The following is a 21,112-nucleotide window of genomic DNA, read 5'->3' as shown; positions in this document are numbered from 1 at the left end:
GCCCGCAGCCACAGGAGCCCCCGCGCAGAGGGGGGGGGGAACGGCCCGCAGCCACAGGAGCCCCCGCGCAGAGGGGGGGGGAACGGCCCGCAGCCACAGGAGCCCCCGCGCAGAGGGGGGGGAACGGCCCGGCCCGCAGCCACAGGAGCCCCCGCGCAGAGGGGGGGGGGGGAACGGCCCGCAGCCACAGGAGCCCCCGCGCAGAGGGGGGGAACGGCCCGCAGCCACAGGAGCCCCCGCGCAGAGGGGGGGAACGGCCCGGCCCGCAGCCACAGGAGCCCCCGCGCAGAGGGGGGGGGGAACGGCCCGCAGCCACAGGAGCCCCCGCGCAGAGGGGGGGGGGAACGGCCCGGCCCGCAGCCACAGGAGCCCCCGCGCAGAGGGGGGGGGGAACGGCCCGCAGCCACAGGAGCCCCCGCGCAGAGGGGGGGGGAACGGCCCGGCCCGCAGCCACAGGAGCCCCCGCGCAGAGGGGGGGGGAACGGCCCGGCCCGCAGCCACAGGAGCCCCCGCGCAGAGGGGGGGGGGGGAACGGCCCGGCCCGCAGCCACAGGAGCCCCCGCGCAGAGGGGGGGGGGAACGGCCCGGCCCGCAGCCACAGGAGCCCCCGCGCAGAGGGGGGGGGGGGGAACGGCCCGCAGCCACAGGAGCCCCCGCGCAGAGGGGGGGGGAACGGCCCGCAGCCACAGGAGCCCCCGCGCAGAGGGGGGGGGAACGGCCCGCAGCCACAGGAGCCCCCGCGCAGAGGGGGGGAACGGCCCGGCCCGCAGCCACAGGAGCCCCCGCGCAGAGGGGGGGGGGGAAACGGCCCGCAGCCACAGGAGCCCCCGCGCAGAGGGGGGGAACGGCCCGCAGCCACAGGAGCCCCCGCGCAGAGGGGGGGGAACGGCCCGGCCCGCAGCCACAGGAGCCCCCGCGCAGAGGGGGGGGGGAACGGCCCGCAGCCACAGGAGCCCCCGCGCAGAGGGGGGGGGAACGGCCCGGCCCGCAGCCACAGGAGCCCCCGCGCAGAGGGGGGGGGGAACGGCCCGCAGCCACAGGAGCCCCCGCGCAGAGGGGGGGGAACGGCCCGGCCCGCAGCCACAGGAGCCCCCGCGCAGAGGGGGGGGAACGGCCCGGCCCGCAGCCACAGGAGCCCCCGCGCAGAGGGGGGGGGGAACGGCCCGGCCCGCAGCCACAGGAGCCCCCGCGCAGAGGGGGGGGGAACGGCCCGGCCCGCAGCCACAGGAGCCCCCGCGCAGAGGGGGGGGGGAACGGCCCGCAGCCACAGGAGCCCCCGCGCAGAGGGTGTCACCTCACCTGAATGGCGAGTAATCTGCCACTGGCTGATAACAGAGAACAGGAGCTGCAAACAACCAAGACGATTGCACTTCGGGAGCTGAAGGACCTGCGGTGACGTCACTGTCATGTGACCAGAGGGCGGAGCTTAGGAGAGATGACGTATGGCCCTTTAGAGACGTTCTATCATGTGATCAGGGGGCGGAGCTCAGTAGTAAAAGGTGAAGGGCCTGTGATGACGTTCCCCATGTAAATCAGGGTCGAGCTGCTAAGTGGGGAAGAGGTAAAGGACCTGTGATGACGTCACAGTCATGTGATCAGAGATCGATGCTAAAAAGAGACCAGGTAAACGACCTGTGATAATGTTATTATCATGTGACCAGAAAGCGGAGCTCAGGAGACTTAGTAAAGGACCTGCCATGACGTCAGGAACATGTGATCAGGCGGCGGGGCTCAGGAGATAGTAAAGGACCTGTCATGACGTCAGGAACATGTGATCAGGCGGCGGGGCTCAGGAGACTTAGTAAAGGACCTGTCATGACGTCAGGAACATGTGATCAGGCGGCGGGGCTCAGGAGAGACGAGGGGATCCATCATCCTGCAGCTTTGTCGCTTCTTGCAGTGATCGCATGACGTCACCACAGGTCATTCAGCTCCGAGCGCAGCACATCCGCTCTGGTTATAGGGACTACGCCCGAGAACTACTACCGCGCATGCGCCGCCATCTCCTCCTCTCCTGCCACGCCTCCTCCCTTGCCACGCCTCCTTTTTTCCTGTCACGCCTCCTTTTTTCCTGTCACGCCTTTTCCCCTGTGAATCCCCCGCCTGCCGTTCACTCGCCGGGAAACCCGCCAATATGCAACGCTACAGTGCCACGGTGATAACCCTTACACCCCAGCCGTATACAGGTAGCTGTATAAGGAGACATTGGGGCGCCTACGTGGAGGGTCACATGTATGGTGGACACTGCATACATGAGGGGGGCTGTACACGTGAGAGGACTGTACACATGAGGGGACTGCATACACGGGGGTGGGGCTGTACACATGGCCGCCGGCTTTTGAGAGCGATCAGCTGATCTCCCAGCGGCCGGCTATTGAGAGCGATCAGCTGATCTCCCAGCGGCCGGCTTTTGAGAGCGATCAGCTGATCTCCCAGCGGCCGGCTATTGAGAGAGCCATCAGCTGATCTCCCAGCGGCCGGCTATTGAGAGAGCCATCAGCTGATCTCCCAGCGGCCGGCTATTGAGAGCGATCAGCTGATCTCCCAGCGGCCGGCTATTGAGAGAGCGATCAGCTGATCTCCCAGCGGCCGGCTATTGAGAGCGATCAGCTGATCTCCCAGCGGCCGGCTTCTGAGAGCGATCAGCTGATCTCCCAGCGGCCGGCTATTGAGAGCGATCAGCTGATCTCCCAGCGGCCGGCTATTGAGAGCGATCAGCTGATCTCCCAGCGGCCGGCTTTTGAGAGCGATCAGCTGATCTCCCAGCGGCCGGCTATTGAGAGAGCGATCAGCTGATCTCCCAGCGGCCGGCTATTGAGAGAGCGATCAGCTGATCTCCCAGCGGCCGGCTATTGAGAGAGCGATCAGCTGATCTCCCAGCGGCCGGCTATTGAGAGAGCGATCAGCTGATCTCCCAGCGGCGGCTATTGAGAGAGCGATCAGCTGATCTCCCAGCGGCCGGCTATTGAGAGAGCCATCAGCTGATCTCCCAGCGGCCGGCTATTGAGAGAGCCATCAGCTGATCTCCCAGCGGCTGGCTATTGAGAGAGCGATCAGCTGATCTCCCAGCGGCCGGCTATTGAGAGAGCCATCAGCTGATCTCCCAGCGGCCGGCTATTGAGAGAGCCATCAGCTGATCTCCCAGCGGCCGGCTATTGAGAGAGCCATCAGCTGATCTCCCAGCGGCCGGCTATTGAGAGAGCCATCAGCTGATCTCCCAGCGGCCGGCTTTTGAGAGCGATCAGCTGATCTCCCAGCGGCCGGCTTTTGAGAGCGATCAGCTGATCTCCCAGCGGCCGGCTATTGAGAGAGCCATCAGCTGATCTCCCAGCGGCCGGCTATTGAGAGAGCCATCAGCTGATCTCCCAGCGGCCGGCTTTTGAGAGCGATCAGCTGATCTCCCAGCGGCCGGCTTTTGAGAGCGATCAGCTGATCTCCCAGCGGCTGGCTTTTGAGAGCGATCAGCTGATCTCCCAGCGGCCGGCTTTTGAGAGCGATCAGCTGATCTCCCAGCGGCCGGCTTTTGAGAGCGATCAGCTGATCTCCCAGCGGCCGGCTTTTGAGAGCCATCAGCTGATCTCCCAGCGGCCGGCTATTGAGAGAGCCATCAGCTGATCTCCCAGCGGCCGGCTATTGAGAGAGCCATCAGCTGATCTCCCAGCGGCCGGCTATTGAGAGAGCCATCAGCTGATCTCCCAGCGGCCGGCTATTGAGAGAGCCATCAGCTGATCTCCCAGCGGCTGGCTATTGAGAGAGCGATCAGCTGATCTCCCAGCGGCCGGCTATTGAGAGAGCCATCAGCTGATCTCCCAGCGGCCGGCTATTGAGAGAGCGATCAGCTGATCTCCCAGCGGCCGGCTATTGAGAGAGCCATCAGCTGATCTCCCAGCGGCCGGCTATTGAGAGAGCCATCAGCTGATCTCCCAGCGGCCGGCTATTGAGAGAGCCATCAGCTGATCTCCCAGCGGCCGGCTATTGAGAGAGCCATCAGCTGATCTCCCAGCGGCTGGCTATTGAGAGAGCGATCAGCTGATCTCCCAGCGGCCGGCTATTGAGAGAGCCATCAGCTGATCTCCCAGCGGCCGGCTATTGAGAGAGCCATCAGCTGATCTCCCAGCGGCCGGCTATTGAGAGAGCCATCAGCTGATCTCCCAGCGGCCGGCTATTGAGAGAGCCATCAGCTGATCTCCCAGCGGCCGGCTTTTGAGAGCGATCAGCTGATCTCCCAGCGGCCGGCTTTTGAGAGCGATCAGCTGATCTCCCAGCGGCCGGCTATTGAGAGAGCGATCGTTCACAGTAGCCAGGAGATCAGCTGATCGTTCGGCCGCTGAGCGAGACATTGATTTGAATGATTAAACACAAGATTTGAGCGTGCGCAGTGAATACAAAAGGATTCCGCTGCTGAAAAAACGCTACATGCTGCGTTCTAGCCGCCCGACGGTCAGTCATTCCACGCTTGATCAGTCGGTAAGCAGATGCAATGCAGCGTCATCAGTCACAATCCGCCGCTCATGCAAGTCTATGGGAACAACGGAATCCGCCAAACGGATTGCGTTGTTTATCAGAGCGGCGGATTGTGACCAGGGGTGTGGAGTCGGAGCTCATTTTGGTGGAGTCGGTATAAAATGCACCAATTCCGACTCCTAAAATCTGTAATAAATTGGGTCCAGCGTGCAATGCAGAGTGTGATGAAAATGTTTTCATAGGAATTTGGGAAAGTTATGAAAGGTCCTATAAGTGGCTGTTCTATTCCTGATCTAAGGCTACATTCACACACAGCGTTTTTGCTGCGTTTTTTTGACTATTTGTTTTTCAGCTACAAAAGCAGATCAGCTTTTTAAAAAACCACATCACCTGAAAGGTTTCTGAGCTCATAAATAATGCTTTCAATAGCAAAAGCAGATTAGAAAAACACCACAAACTGACTGCTCATTCTGTGTGCGGATCCTCACAACACGCGGTGTCTGAATGTCCTATCTTGTCACCCATTGCCTTTGCTGGATCCCGGAGTCACCGCATTTCACTGAATTATTTTGCCATCAATGTTCGATATGTTTGTGACAAGAAAGAAATTGTTACCAAGACACCGGCAGTAACAGATAGTAAAGCTCATCACAGCGGCCAGTTTCTCCAGGCCTTAGTGGAAAAAGTTCTGCAAGATTAGGAACGCAAAAAAGAACAGGTTCTTGCTATTGTAACGGACGATGCTTCACACATGATAAGTGCAATTACACTGATGAATGAGAGTAATGAACAGTTAGAAGAAAATGTAGGCTTCAGTGTGTGTGAGATGGAGCCACAGCGCTGGTCATGTAACTGAGGAACAAACAGATATTACAACAGAAGAACAGCAAAATGATACTTTAGGATTAGAGGATCTTGTTGAAGCGGCTTCAAAACACTTCATATTCATCACATGCGCTGTGTTGTGCACATGATGAAGCTGGCAATAAGAGAGAGTCTGCAAGAGGGATCCCGGTTTCACACATCTGTCTTTTCGCCGGTTTGGCGGATGCGGTGCACTCCAGTACAGTGTGTACAGTTGCAGCACGACAAACGACGGTCACATGCTTTCATGTGACCCGGAGGTTGCGGCGCTGCCACTGTACTGTATCGTACTGTACTGGCATGTGCTGCATCCGCTAAACCGGCGAAAAACCGGATGTTTGAAACTGGGTGGACATGCTGGAAATCTGATTGGAAAAGTGAGGAAGTTGGTTATTGCCGCCAGAACCCCTAAAATTGATTCCATCTTGAAGAGACGTGCTGGGAAAGGGGCAATTGTTGATCAAGCCACTCGGTGAGGCAGCATTTATTTAATGATTGAGCGATTGCTTGAACTAAAATAATTTCTTATAGATATGGTGAACTGTCAAGTAACCTTAAATGAAGGTCAATGGACACAGGTGGCTGAATTGAAGGAATTGCTTAATCACCCATTTACCGTGACTAAAAAATTACAAGCTGAGGATTTAACACTTCATACGGGAGTGTAAGAACTTGCTATTTTTCCTGTCCCAAAGAGGAGGTTTAATCGCAGATGGCATTTCTGCTTCAATGAAACGGAGAGAGAGAGACAGCTATTGGAAAATAAAATTCTTCTGGCAGCTGTTTCTGGACCTGGACCTAAGTCATCGTATACTGCTTGATGATCAACAGCTTACTAAAGGAAAAGAAGCTTTGAGTGAGGTAGCAGTTAGGATGAGCGGCTACAGGACTGCCAGGCGCAAGGGGACTTGGGGCCTGACAGTGCTACTGCTGCCATATCTTCCATCCTCATCAGATGAGGAGTTTAACTTTGACAAGTATTTGGATGACATGGAGCAGGCAAAGCGTTGCCGCAAGGAAAAAGATTTCACTCCGTCTCCTATAGCGGCAGATTGACCAGATGTCACTGCGTCTCCTATAGCAGCAGATTGACCAGATTTCAGCAACATTTTTCACTTGCTCTCAAAGAAATAGAAAAAATCAACCGTTCATCAAAACTGAGTGTGCATGAGGCCATTCCTCTATACCCGGAGATTGTTAGAGATGTTCCCATGTGGTTACGGCTTTGCCTCCAGCCCAAGTTACTGTAGAGAGGTTGTTCTCCAGTCTTAACATTATTAGGGCAGATTTGAGGTCATCTGCGAAGGACGATCTGATGGAGGCAATTCTATTTCTTACATCAAATTCATACACTGCACAAATGTTATTTACTATGTTTTTGTTGAAAACTGTTTTTTGCCACTTACATAATGTTTTATATAACACTATGTAATACTCTCTGTAAGTGGCAAAAAACAGTTTTCAACAAAAACATACTAAATAATAACATTTAGTACATTGCTTATATTTAAGTGAAAAATTTATTGTAGTGCAATGTGAACATCAGACATTTAATCATTTTTATGATACAATAATCAAGATATTTAGATAGAACATAAAATATATTTATTGGATACAACTTTAGAACACAAAAAACTAATAAATTGTAAATATGTAATACAATATGTAAATTTATATATAAAATTACATATTGTATTACATATTTACAATTTATTAGTTTTTTGTGTTCTAAAGTTGTATCCAATAAATATATTTTATGTTCTATCTAAATATCTTGATTATTGTATCATAAAAATGATTAAATGTCTGATGTTCACATGTTCATGTACTATAATAAATTTTTCACTTAACTATAAGCAATATATGTCTGAGTCGGTGCAAGGGAAATTGAGGAGTCGGAGTCGAAGGTTTGGCTTACGGACTTCACAGCCCTGATTGTGACTTATCCTAAACAACGGAAATGTGAACATAGCCTTAGCTGCATGGTTTGTGCTCTTTTTCTGCGCACTTTTTCGCTGCATTTTCAAGATATCCCTGAAAATGATCTCTGACAAACCATGAAAAGCATGTGAAAAAAACGGCAGAGAACAGAGCGCCATAGCAATACATGAGCTTTCTTCGGCGCTCCATTGGGAGACCCAGACGATTGGGTGTATAGCACTGCCTCCGGAGGCCACACAAAGCAATTACACTAAAAAGTGTAAGGCCCCTCCCCTTCTGGCTATACACCCCCAGTGGGATCACTGGCTCACCAGTTTTCTGCTTTGTGCGAAGGAGGTCAGACATCCACGCATAGCTCCACTGTTTAGTCAGCAGTAGCTGCTGACTATGTCGGATGGAAGAAAAGAGGGCCCATATGGGGCCCCCAGCATGCTCCCTTCTTACCCCACTTGTGGTTTGTAAGGTTGAGGTACCCATTGCGGGTACAGAGGCTGGAGCCCACATGCTGTTTTCCTTCCCCATCCCCCTGAGGGGCTCTGAGGAAGTGGGATCTTACCGGCCCCCAAGCCCTGAGGCCGGGCTCCATCCACAGACCCAGTGAACCTGCTGGATACGGAGCTGGGTACCGTTCAGGGACAAGGCCCTGCAACTTTCAGGTACTCTGTGTCCCCGTACAGACAGGCACGCACACGCCAGACTTGCTGGGTGTGTTAGTGCGCCGGGGACAGTAGCGCTGCACGCTGGGGTTTGAGTCACAGCAGCTTAGCTGTGTGACTTCATGTGCTGGGAACTACCGCGCCGGCCACTCTCGGAGCGGCGGCGCGGCTGGGACTTGTAGTGCGCCGGGGACTTAGCGCCGACCGCGCTTTTACGGCGGCGGCGCTTATAAATTTAGTCCCCGGCTTTTGCGGCCTAGCTCCGCTTCGTTCCCGCCCCCTCCCTGTCACTCAGGGAATGGGACAGACGCTGTGCAATTGTCAGCGCCGAGGGCTGGAGCCTTATTTACATGCTCCAGCCCTCTCACTAGGCACAGTGGGACGCAGGTTTCCCGCTTTTGGTCTGAGCACGCCCAGGGCCCGCCCCCCCCCTCCACAGGACGCCGGCAGCCATTCCTGCATGCAGTCTGGCTGGAGGACGGACACAGGCTCTGGGAGACCCAGACTAGGGATTTCTGGCGACCACACACCCGCGTTTAGCGGGCGGTAAGCAGCACATTAGTGCTGGCCCCACTAGTGCCACAGTGTTGTATTGGTGTACTTTTTCCTGTACCAGATATATATATATATATACTGCACTGTACGGTCGCTTCTTGGCTGTATACCCCTATATTGCTCTGAGGAGACAGCAACATGTCATCCACAAAACGCAAGGGTGCCAAGGCACGGGCTGTATACACTGCTTGTACAGCATGTGGGGCTAATCTACCAGCAGGCTCCAACGACTCTCATTGTGTGCAATGTTCAGTCCCAGTGGCACTTCGGCAGCCAGAGTCTATGGTGGTGGTAGCCCAGGCAGAGACGCCTGTGAACCCTGCCCCGGTGACGGGGACAGAATTTGCAGTCTTTGCTGACAAAATGTCTGTGACCATGACAAAAATCCTGGAGACCTTGCAGTCCAGGCCAGTTGCTCAGACCATGGACACTGCTGTGTCTATGTTCCCCGGTCCCCCTCAGTTGGAACTAATCCGTACTTCAAGGGGGTCCCAGGCATCACAGGCTGAGGGCTCTGACTCTGACGACAGTCCCAGGCCGCCTAAGCGAACTCGCTGGGAGAGACCCTCCACGTCATCACGCGGGTCAGGGTCTCAGCGAGAAGGGTCTCTATATGATGAGACAGAGGTGGGTGATCAGGAGTCTGGTCCTGACACCGCACTCAATTTGGATACGCCAGATGGTGACGCCATGGTAAATGACCTTATAGCGGCCATCAATAGGCTGTTGGATATTTCTCCCCCAGCCCCTTCTGCAGAGGAGGCAGCTGCCCAGCAGGAGAAATTCCATTTTCTGTATCCCAAGCGTAAATTTAGTACTTTTCTGGACCACTCTGACTTCAGAGAATCAATCCAGAAACACCATGCTTATCCGGACAAGCGTTTTTCCAAACGTCTGAAGGATACACGTTATCCCTTTCCCCCTGACGTGGTCAAGCGCTGGACCCAGTGTCCGAAAGTGGACCCTCCAATATCCAGGCTTGCAGCTAGATCCATAGTTGCAGTGGAGGATGGGGCTTCACTTAAAGATGCCAATGACAGACAGATGGACCTTTGGTTGAAATCTGTCTATGAAGCTATTGGCGCGTCGTTTGCTCCAGCATTCGCGGCCGTGTGGGCGCTCCAAGCTATTTCAGCTGGTCTGGCACAGGTGGACTCTTTCTTAAGTCCAGCAGTGCCGCAAGTGGCGTCCTTAACTACGCAAATGTCTGCGTTTGCGACCTACGCTATCAATGCGGTACTGGACTCTACGAGCCGTACCTCAATGGCATCCGCCAACTCTGTAGTTTTGCGCAGAGCCTTGTGGTTAAAAGAATGGAAAGCAGATTCTGCTTCTAAAAAATGTTTAACCAGCTTGCCATTATCTGGAGACAGACTGTTTGGTGAGCAATTGGCGGAAATCATTAAACAGTCCAAAGGTAAGGACTCTTCCTTACCCCAGCCCAGATCAAACAAACCTCAACAGAGGAAGTGGCAGTCAAAGTTTCGGTCCTTTCGAGGCTCGGGCAAGCCCCAATTCTCCTCGTCCAAAGGGACTCAGAAAGAGCAAAGGAGCTCTGATTCCTGGCGGACTCACTCACGCCCCAAGAAAGCAACCGGAGGTACCGCTTCCAAGGCGGCTACCTCATGACTTTTGGCCGCCTCCCTCCGCATCCTCGGTCGGTGGCAGGCTCTCCCGCTTTTGCGACATTTGGCTGCCACAGGTCAAAGACCGGTGGGTAACAGACATTTTGTCTCACGGGTACAGGATAGAGTTCAGTTCTCGGCCTCCGCCTCGGTTCTTCAGAACTTCCCCACACCCCGACCGAGCAGATGCCCTTCTGCAGGCGGTGCATTCTCTAAGAGCAGAAGGAGTGGTGGTCCCTGTTCCTCTTCGGGAACGAGGACAAGGTTTTTACTCCAATCTCTTTGTGGTGCCAAAAAAGGACGGCTCATTCCGTCCTGTTCTGGACCTAAAACTGCTCAACAAGCATGTGAACGCCAGGCGGTTCCGGATGGAATCCCTCCGCTCAGTCATTGCCTCAATGTCTCAAGGAGATTTCCTAGCATCAATAGACATCAAAGATGCTTATCTCCACGTGCCGATTGCTACAGAGCACCAACGCTTTCTACGCTTCGTGATAGGAGACGACCATCTTCAGTTCGTAGCTCTGCCATTTGGTCTGGCGACAGCCCCACGGGTGTTCACCAAGGTCATGGCGGCAGTGGTAGCAGTCTTGCACTCTCAGGGACACTCTGTGATCCCTTACTTGGACGATCTACTTGTCAAGGCACCCTCTCAGGAGACATGCCAACTCAGCCTGGATGTTGCACTGGAGACTCTCCAGACGTTCGGGTGGATCATCAACTTCTCAAAGTCAACTCTGTTACCGACCCAATCACTGACGTATCTTGGCATGGAGTTTCATACTCTCTCAGCGATAGTGAAGCTTCCGCTGGACAAGCAGCGGTCACTACAGACTGGGGTGCAGGCTCTCCTTCAAAGTCAGTCGCACTCCTTAAGACGCCTCATGCACTTCCTCGGGAAGATGGTGGCGGCAATGGAGGCGGTTCCGTTTGCGCAGTTTCATCTGCGCCCTCTTCAATGGGACATTCTCCGCCAATGGGACGGGAAGTCAACATCCCTGGACAGGAAAGTCTCCCTTTCCCAGACGGCCAAGGACTCTCTGCAGTGGTGGCTTCTTCCCACCTCATTATCACAGGGAAGATCCTTCCTACCACCGTCCTGGGCGGTGGTCACGACAGACGCGAGTCTGTCAGGGTGGGGAGCAGTTTTTCTCCACCACAGGGCTCAGGGTACGTGGACCCAGCAGGAGTCCACCCTTCAGATCAATGTTCTGGAAATCAGAGCAGTGTATCTTGCCCTACTAGCCTTCCAGCAGTGGCTGGAAGGAAGGCAGATCCGAATTCAGTCGGACAACTCCACAGCGGTGGCATACATCAACCACCAAGGGGGGACACGCAGTCGACAAGCCTTCCAGGAAGTCCGGCGGATTCTGATGTGGGTGGAAGCCACGGCCTCCACCATATCCGCAGTTCACATCCCCGGCGTAGAAAACTGGGAAGCAGACTTCCTCAGTCGCCAGGGCATGGACGCAGGGGAATGGTCCCTTCACCCGGACGTGTTTCAGGAAATCTGTCGCCGCTGGGGAAGGCCGGACGTCGACCTAATGGCGTCCCGGCACAACAACAAGGTCCCAACCTTCATGGCACGGTCTCGCGATCACAGAGCTCTGGCGGCAGACGCCTTAGTGCAAGATTGGTCGCAGTTCCGGCTCCCCTATGTGTTTCCACCTCTGGCACTCTTGCCCAGAGTGCTACGCTAGATCAGATCCGACTGCAGCCGCGTCATACTCGTCGCCCCAGACTGGCCAAGGAGGGCGTGGTATCCGGATCTGTGGCATCTCACGGTCGGCCAACCGTGGGCACTACCAGACCGACCAGACTTGCTGTCCCAAGGGCCGTTTTTCCATCGGAATTCTGCGGCCCTGAACCTGACTGTGTGGCCATTGAGTCCTGGATCCTAGCGTCTTCAGGATTATCCCAAGGGGTCGTTGCCACCATGAGACAGGCTAGGAAGCCCACGTCCGCTAAGATCTACCACAGAACGTGGAGGATATTCTTATCCTGGTGCTCTGCTCAGGGAGTGTCTCCCTGGCCATTTGCATTGCCTACATTTCTTTCTTTCCTGCAATCTGGGTTAGAAAAAGGTTTGTCGCTCGGCTCCCTTAAAGGGCAAGTCTCGGCGCTATCCGTCTTTTTTCAGAAGCGTCTAGTACGACTTTCTAAGGTACGCACGTTCCTGCAGGGGGTTTGTCATATCGTACCCCCGTACAAGCGGCCGTTAGATCCATGGGATCTGAACAGGGTACTAGTTGCCCTCCAGAAGCCGCCCTTCGAGCCTCTGAGGGAGGTTTCACTTTCTAGACTATCACAGAAAGTGGCTTTTCTGGTAGCGATCACATCTCTTCGGAGAGTGTCTGAGCTAGCAGCGCTGTCATCCAAGGCTCCCTTCCTGGTCTTCCACCAGGACAAGGTAGTGCTGCGACCCATTCAGGAGTTTCTCCCGAAGGTGGTATCCTCTTTTCATCTTAATCAGGATATCTCTTTGCCTTCTTTTTGTCCTCATGCAGTTCATCGGTATGAGAAGGATTTACATTTGTTAGATCTGGTGAGAGCACTCAGAATCTACATTTCCCGCACGGCGCCCCTGCGCCGTTCGGATGCACTCTTTGTCCTTGTCGCTGGTAAGCGCAAAGGGTCGCAGGCTTCTAAGGCCACCCTGGCTCGATGGATCAAAGAACCAATTCTTGAAGCCTACCGTTCTGCTGGGCTTCCGTTTCCATCAGGGCTGAAGGCCCATTCTACCAGAGCCGTGGGTGCGTCCTGGGCATTACGACACCAGGCTACGGCTCAACAGGTGTGCCAGGCAGCTACCTGGTCGAGTCTGCACACTTTCACCAAACATTATCAGGTGCATACCTATGCTTCGGCGGACGCCAGCCTAGGTAGAAGAGTCCTGCAGGCGGCAGTTGCCTCCCCGTAGGGGAGGGCTGTCTTCGCAGCTCTAACATGAGGTATTCTGTACCCACCCAGGGACAGCTTTTGGACGTCCCAATCGTCTGGGTCTCCCAATGGAGCGCCGAAGAAGAAGGGAATTTTGTTACTTACCGTAAATTCCTTTTCTTCTAGCTCCTATTGGGAGACCCAGCACCCGCCCTGTTGTCCTTCGGGATTTTTGGTTGTTTTTCGGGTACACATGTTGTTCATGTTGAATGGTTTTCAGTTCTCCGACGTTACTTCGGAGTGAATTTGTTTAAACCAGTTATTGGCTTTCCTCCTTCTTGCTTTTGCACTAAAACTGGTGAGCCAGTGATCCCACTGGGGGTGTATAGCCAGAAGGGGAGGGGCCTTACACTTTTTAGTGTAATTGCTTTGTGTGGCCTCCGGAGGCAGTGCTATACACCCAATCGTCTGGGTCTCCCAATAGGAGCTAGAAGAAAAGGAATTTACGGTAAGTAACAAAATTCCCTTCATTCTGCAGTGCTCAGCTCATGCCCTAAAGATTTTTAAGTGCTAGGGTTTAAAAGGCCATAGGAAGCAATATTAAAAAAAAAACACCCATGCACTGAGCGCTTTTGCGAGCGCTAATCACCAACTGCAAAATCGCAGCAATTAGCGCAAGTGTGACAGAGGCCTTAGGCTGCCATCACAACAGCGCTTGTCATAGGCGCTTTTACAGTTTTTCAATTGCTTGAAAATCACACGATTTAGCACTGGAAAAGCGCTGGTGCGAAAGCCCCCTAAGGCTATGTGCCCACGCTGCGGAAAATTAGCGGAATTTGCCACGATTTTTTCACGGAAATTCCGCATATTTTTTAAAAATTTGCAGTACAGCAAGTCCCCAGCCATTTCTGTGTCATTTTGGAACTGCTGTGCCCATGCTTCGTTTTTTTTCCGCAGCAGAAATAATGCGGATTTCACTGCGGAAAAATCCGCAAGATCTTATACTTACCTGCCTTTATAGAAAACGCCGTGAGGAGCGCAGTGGAGCAGGAAGTGGGCGGGGCCTGCACGAGCTCCGGTCATGTGACAGCCGGAGCTAGTTCAGGCCCGCCCACCTTCTCTGGCAATGTGGAAACAGACACGGCCAGAGAGTGAAGTTCTGCGTGATGGAGGTAAGTATGAACTCCCCGATCACTCAGCACTTGTTCTGCATTGAGGATGCAGTGCCGAAGCCATGGTAATGTATCCTCAATGCAGAATGACTGCAGCATATCCACAGGACATTCTGCAAGAAAACCGCAGCATGTAAACAGACAAAGTTGTGCTGCAGTTTTCTGGGAGCTCCTGCGAATATATCCGCACGACACTTTCCCCTTGGGCACATAGCCTTAGGGTGCGTGCCCACGATCAGTGTTTGCAGCATTTTGGATGCAGTGTATTTTCGTTGCATCCAACAAGCTGCAATGTACAATACTAGCACAGTGGATCGGATTTATAGAAACCCAATATGCGTGTGCCGCCCGCACCAAAAACTGACCTGCGGTGCGGCTTTCCGAGGCTGCAGCATATCAATTATTATTATATTTGATAGGAAGAACACAGCAAGGAGACCACAGCGCTCCAAACACTCATCGTGGGCACGGGCAGCTGCATTCTCCTGTGGCGGAGACTTGCGGCCCCACAGGTCAGGACGCGCTGTGTCTAGGATGCAGCAGGTCCTGACCAGGGACACATACCCTTGGGGACCATATTAAATGCTTAGGAAGCCTTTGCAGGTGTTTTGGGTTAATTTTTCTAGTTTTCTGAGATGACTTTTGGGTTTTCCTTTGCTGTAAACTGTAATCATCAACAGTAACATAAACACTTGAAATAGATCCCTCTGAGTGTAATGACACTATATAATATATAGGAATAGATCCCTCTGTGTGTAATGACTCTATATAGTATATAGGAATAGATCCCTCTGTGTGTAATGACTCTATATAATATATAGAAATAGATCCCTCTGAGTGTAATGACACTATATAATATATAGGAATAGATCCCTCTGTGTGTAATGACTCTATATAATAACACGTGAAATACCGTAGATCCCTCTGTGTGTAATTACTCTATATAATATATAGGGATAGATCCCTCTGTGTGTAATGACTATATAATATATAGGAATAGATCCCTCTGTGTGTAATGACTCTATATAATAACACGTGAAATACCGTAGATCCCTCTGTGTGTAATTACTCTATATAATATATAGGGATAGATCCCTCTGTGTGTAATGACTATATAATATATAGGGATAGATCCCTCTGTGTGTAATGACTCTATATAATAACACGTGAAATACCGTAGATCCCTCTGTGTGTAATTACTCTATATAATATATAGGGATAGATCCCTCTGTGTGTAATGACTATATAATATATAGGAATAGATCCCACTGTGTGTAATGACTCAATATAATATATAGGAATAGTTCTCTCTGTGTGTAATGACTATATAATATATAGGAATAGATCCCTCTGTGTGTAATTACACTATATGATATATAGGGATAGATCCCTCTGTGTATAATGACTATAATATATAGGAATAAATCCCTCTGTGTGTAATGACTCTATATAATATATAGGAATAGATCCCTCTGTGTGTAATGACTCTATATAATATACAGTGCTGGCCAAAAGTATTGGCACCCCTGCAATTCTGTCAGATAACACTCAGTTTCTTCTTGAAAATGATTGCAATCACATTCTTTGGTATCATTATATTCATTTATTTTGAAGTATTGGCACTCGTAGCCTAAAGGGGGCTTTACACGCTACGATATCGTTAATGTTTTGTCGTCGGGGTCAAGTTGTTAGTGACGCACATCCGGCGTCATTAACGATATCGCAGCGTGTGACACTGACCAGCGACCTCAAAAATGGTGAAAATCGTTCACCATGGAGAGGTCGTCCCAAACTCAAAAATCGGTAATGGTTGTTTATTGTTAAAAAATATACTCTTACATATATTTTTCTTCAAATACGTAAAGCCGCATGAAAGAAAAGACCTCAAAAATGTAAAAAATAAATGTATTTTATCTATTTAAAAAAAGGTTGCCAAGGTTCAGTTACAGAAAGGAAAAAAATAATATACTTTGATAGCTTATGTAAAAAGAGTTCATTTAGTCCATATTGAACAATGGGAAGTCTTTACCCATCTCTCTTTGGCTCCTGAACGGCAATGCTGGGGATGTCATCTCTTAGCCTGGACAACGTGTCATATCTTGCAGCACTGGAGTCTTCTCACGGCAGGCAGTGTGGAGAGCGCCCCGTAGCCCCCTCCATCGTGTATTATATACCAGCTGTTCAAACCATATAGGGCATTCTAGTGGAACACAGTTGAATATAGTTCATATTACGTAAGCTTCTGGAAGCCTCGGGAAGCTTCTGGAATGGATTTATATATATCCTTCCGTGCTCAGCATATATATTCAATAGGGATATTTTAATACTTATAAACTTTATTAATAACCTATGCCCTCCAACAGAACTGTGAACTTATATGTCTTACTATAACATATCTGATAACTAGATGTATTAATTTTAATGCTTTTTAACAAACCCCCCTTGAAGCGGGTGGAGTAACCCCGAAAATTAATTAATACATCATTAAAATAACAAATCTTCTTTCCTTATTTGGCGATAATGGATTAATATCAATAATAATGATGAATAATAATTAATTTACATTATTCATGTTGTAAGTTCAATAATATAATAATGTTGATTCCTGTTATGACAGGCTGTGACTGTTCAATCATATAAAAATGTATATAACTATACTTCGCTAAACCTAAAAAGAAATGCAAAAACCAAATCCGGTCACCATATGATGTCCTCTGAGTTGATGTCTTCTTATCTCCGATGTAATCCGGCATAAACACAGTCTCTTAGAAATAAATCCTTTGATAAAAATGAATGGTTACCAATTTAATACAGTCCCATATTGCTTATCATTGTTAGATCACAGTCCATAAACTTTATTTTTTTATTGCAAAGTCCATAGCCAATGTTGATAAACCACAGTTCATGAATGTAGAAGAATAGCCAAAAGTCTTTGATGTCTGTGCAGTGTGATTTACACTAGTCACCTTTCATGCTGCCTGTTGTCAAATAACCCAGGAACAGATGTTAAGACGTTCTTGGTCAGCACGACAGGGGTTAACTTTAACACGTCATTGCTCTTCTTAGTAACTTTAGGGAGGTCTTAATGCACAGACCATGTGTCATTGTCCATCCTGAAATCATAGGACTATTGTGTTTCTGAGATGCAAGCACGGTAAGTGTATTTTGTATGTTTCACAGTCTTATTTGAGACGTTACCTTTTGGACCTTTTTGCAGAATCCCTTTTAACTTTAGGAAAAATATAAAGTCTTTTTATCTTCTCTAATCTTGATTGAAGACTGATTCATTCCCTAATCTAGATACCAAATATGGCAATAACTATCACTAATAAATGTCACAGCGTACCATAACTCTAATACTATAATACCATGTCATTATTATTATTATCGTAAAAGTATTAATATAATTGATACTCAGAATGATAAAATATTGCATAATGGTATAGACAATAGTATTTTCTTATAATGACCTTTTTTGTCATTGGTGCATTACCCTTCCAAACCCATAGGTGGCAATATGTTGAATGTAACCAAAATATAATATAAAATATGAAATAATATAATATGTACCTATAACATGTATCATATTATAAATATGAAAGGCAACAATGTGGCTTATTAGTTAGATCATTTGTAAATTATAAACCAAAGCAAATAACCTTTTAGAAAAGACTGGATGATATCATCAAAACACAATAATACCCATTATAAATTATTATTGATTAAAAATATAATATATATTATTTGTAAATATAGGAAGGTAAACCTAGATGTACCTTAATCTTCCATCTTTATTACTCTAATTTAATTTATTTGATTTGTCTATTATTTATTAAATAACCTACTATAAAGAAATGTGTAACTATAAGTAGTATTTCATCCATATTAATATAAAAAATAATGTATTACTAGGAAATAAACAATTGTATATATTGATGAAAAAAGTATCTTTTCTTCCAAAAAATGGAACTTTTCCCTTTTAATATCATTCATATTTAATAAAGTAATATTCTTATATTAGATATTACTGAACTAAATATTGAAGTGTTTTCTCAATTGAGATATTTAAAATCTACAGAAAAAATAAAAATTGTAGAATTAAGATTTTGATTAAAATGTGAATATTAAATAATAATTAATATAAAAATAGGAATAAAAAGAAAAATGAAAATCAGAATAAAAATAAAACTTGAAATAAAAATAAGGCCTTCTAAGTATATAACACCTATGTCTTTAATAATACATAACCTTAATGTTACCAGATAACCTTAATATTACCAGTATCTTATAAAATTACCAAACCTATCAGTAACCAATAATTAAGTCATGTAACCTTGCAAATAATACACTTCTCTTAGTATATAAATGCATTATGATATACTTCAAATATATATTTTTTTTCCAATTCTTCCTTTGTACTTGAAATATTAATTATTAAAGTATCCTGTAAACACATATATTTATCAAATATAAATGTGTGTGATTGAGACCAAACCTCCCCCTTTCAATATCATGAAATATGATATTATAAAAATTAATATGTTTAGATTAAATTAAATTAAAATTTGTGTGGTATATCTTCAAGACCATATTATCAATATCACTTCCATATTTGAAAAGAAAAAATGATTACCAATCTGTGTATCAGTAAAAGAAGTGACTAACACAAAAAGATATAAGAAAATCAAAACGTTATAACCTTATTCTAGAATGTAACTATTCAGAATAAACCCTTAATAAAAAATCCTAATATCTCTATACTAAAGAAATATGTCTAAGAATTAAAATATATATCTTGTATAAATTCCTTATGTACTATAACTTATTTATTCTATATAGTATACATACATATCTTATAACTTCTAAGTTAAAACAAAAATTCCCCCTTTTTTTTTTTTTCTCTCTCTGGATCCAAGTACTTTGACTTTAGCATTTGCAGCTGCTCAAACAATCAATCATTCATTGACACATCTATGCACAAAAGACTGTAACATATACTTTCACATAAAAACATTGACGGACACAAATCCCTGTATTCCCCATTATTCTATGCGCATTTCAAAGATTATGTTACTAATTTGAAGTACTTCTCGAAAAAAACAAATTCCAATGAATTACAGACTGTACATATGACCATGGAACAAACATTTATTTTTAGCTTTAGTATCAAGTCACATGCTTTAGGTCACGTGCAAGGAACACCATTCTAAGACAGCAAGCAGTTTTACAACACTCCAAAGTTCAGATTACATTTCTAATAACTCTAAAGAAAATGCATGTATATTCATAAAAGAAACGTTAAAGCACTAATACTCTGGCAATTGGTACCTGAGAAAATAATAATATTAATCTTGCTTTCGCGATTAATCTTACCCAATAAAATATATGTTACCTGATTGAGGACAAGAACATATGTATAAATAAAAGTTAATACTTCATCAATCTGCTTTACTGATAAATTCTGAGGGAAATAAAAGAATAAAATTATTATCATATTTATGATAAAAATGAAACACTTAGAATCTGTTACTTCCTCTTATTGTTTTATTTTAAATATTATTATTCATATACAGAGATCAAATTATTTAATTTATGACATTAAACTATCATTTGACTAAATGAAAATATGACCTTGATTTACTATCACTACTTCTAATATATATATATATATATATATATATTCACTGTATATGAAAAATTATGATTATCAAATAGCAAAATTAATTTATCCAGAAATCCCCTTTTATCCAGCTAAAGACCAAACCTCAATTTTTGCAAGATTCGATTTATTACAGTAATTTCCAGAAAATGGGAATTGAAGTTATTTTGTAACTCAATTTTTTTCCTTAAATGAGAAAAATTATCTTTCTCTGAAAACCCACACAGCTGTCGCTGCCTATCAAATTCTCTGGACGACTTTTTTTCTTTCACTAGTGACCAGGGGAGAGAATCCGCACAAGACACCTGTTTCTGTCTTTCAGGGCTTTTAAAAATCGCTTGTCTGAGATAATCGGTATCAGATTTTGTGACAATTTTCTCTTTCATTGAAGGTGACAAGGAAAGAGCGGGGGTGTATGACTTATAATTCACATGAAATTTCCTGCGAATTTCATAAATCTTGTCACAAAAATTTTTGGATCTGGGAGACACTGTTGGTTTTTCACGGAAACTCTCCCTTTTTTGTGTTGGTTTTTCAGAATTAATTAATTTCTGTTCTGATTGACTTTGGCGACTTCTAACAAAATCAATAAATGTCGTACATTCGAATAGGGACCTTTTATTTAATGCCACCGCACAGGCTGCATTGTCAAGGAAATTAAATTTCTTGATGAATAAACGTATCATTCCATCCAATCCGACATTTGGAATAACCGCCCTATACAAACGTTCAAAAACGGACATAAATGAGAACGTACTCTCATTCTGTTCAATTTGTAATTCCTTCAACATCTCATAGTTTGGATCAGATTCATTCCTTGTACAGAATATGAGATTTTTTAGCCTTATGATGTCGTTATCATTTGAACAATCAAATGTCTCATTGCCAGAAGACTTTTTTAATGCCAATTGTCTAAAGAAGTGCTGAGGTAACCACATACGGAATAACTGATTCGTCTCACTAATAGTTAGGTTTAACTTCTCGATGGAACTTTCAAATATCTCTGAATTTCTGCAAACATGTATTTTAGGATTATATGCAGGAATTAATTTGCATATGTCCAATAAATTTTTTCTAAGTGTAATCCCTAACTTGGCCTGTTCTATTTTTAGAAACTGATCGTCGCCATTTTCTCTCTCCACGTGTCCTGTCTGCACGTCTCCCACTCTGGCTCCTCCCCCTTCTGGCTTCTCTACGTCATTTCCTGCGTCTTTCTCAGTATCTTGAAAGGCACCTTGATTAGGTAACACGTGTCTGTCGCCATTATCAAAATTCTGATTTACAAAATTACAGTCT

General features: G+C 47.2%; 2 protein-coding genes across 5 annotated transcripts in view; one reads left to right on the top strand and one right to left on the bottom strand.

The window, feature by feature from the left end:
- The window catches only part of LOC142257930 (uncharacterized), a 33,448-nt gene extending 31,812 nt beyond the window's left edge, over window positions 1-1,636 (bottom strand). The window contains exon 1 of the mRNA XM_075330225.1: window positions 1,300-1,636. The gene's annotated coding sequence lies outside the window, so the exon portion shown is untranslated. The remainder of the gene's footprint in view (window positions 1-1,299) is intronic.
- Window positions 1,507-21,112, top strand: part of LOC142257905 (uncharacterized) — a 31,775-nt gene continuing 12,169 nt past the window's right edge. Inside the window, exon 1 of one of the 4 annotated variants that reach the window (XM_075330198.1) lies at window positions 1,507-1,623. The gene's annotated coding sequence lies outside the window, so the exon portion shown is untranslated. Of the gene's footprint in view, window positions 1,624-1,845; window positions 1,923-2,083; window positions 2,187-21,112 lie in introns of those variants that run through there. The other 3 variants (XM_075330213.1, XM_075330190.1, XM_075330207.1) reach the window with 3 other exon arrangements.

This window comes from Anomaloglossus baeobatrachus, chromosome 1, assembly GCF_048569485.1.
Source record: "Anomaloglossus baeobatrachus isolate aAnoBae1 chromosome 1, aAnoBae1.hap1, whole genome shotgun sequence".
NCBI classification, from domain to species: Eukaryota; Metazoa; Chordata; class Amphibia; order Anura; family Aromobatidae; genus Anomaloglossus; species Anomaloglossus baeobatrachus.
Note: the sequence above shows the minus strand (reverse complement) of the source record. Positions and strands in the feature narration are given on the sequence as shown.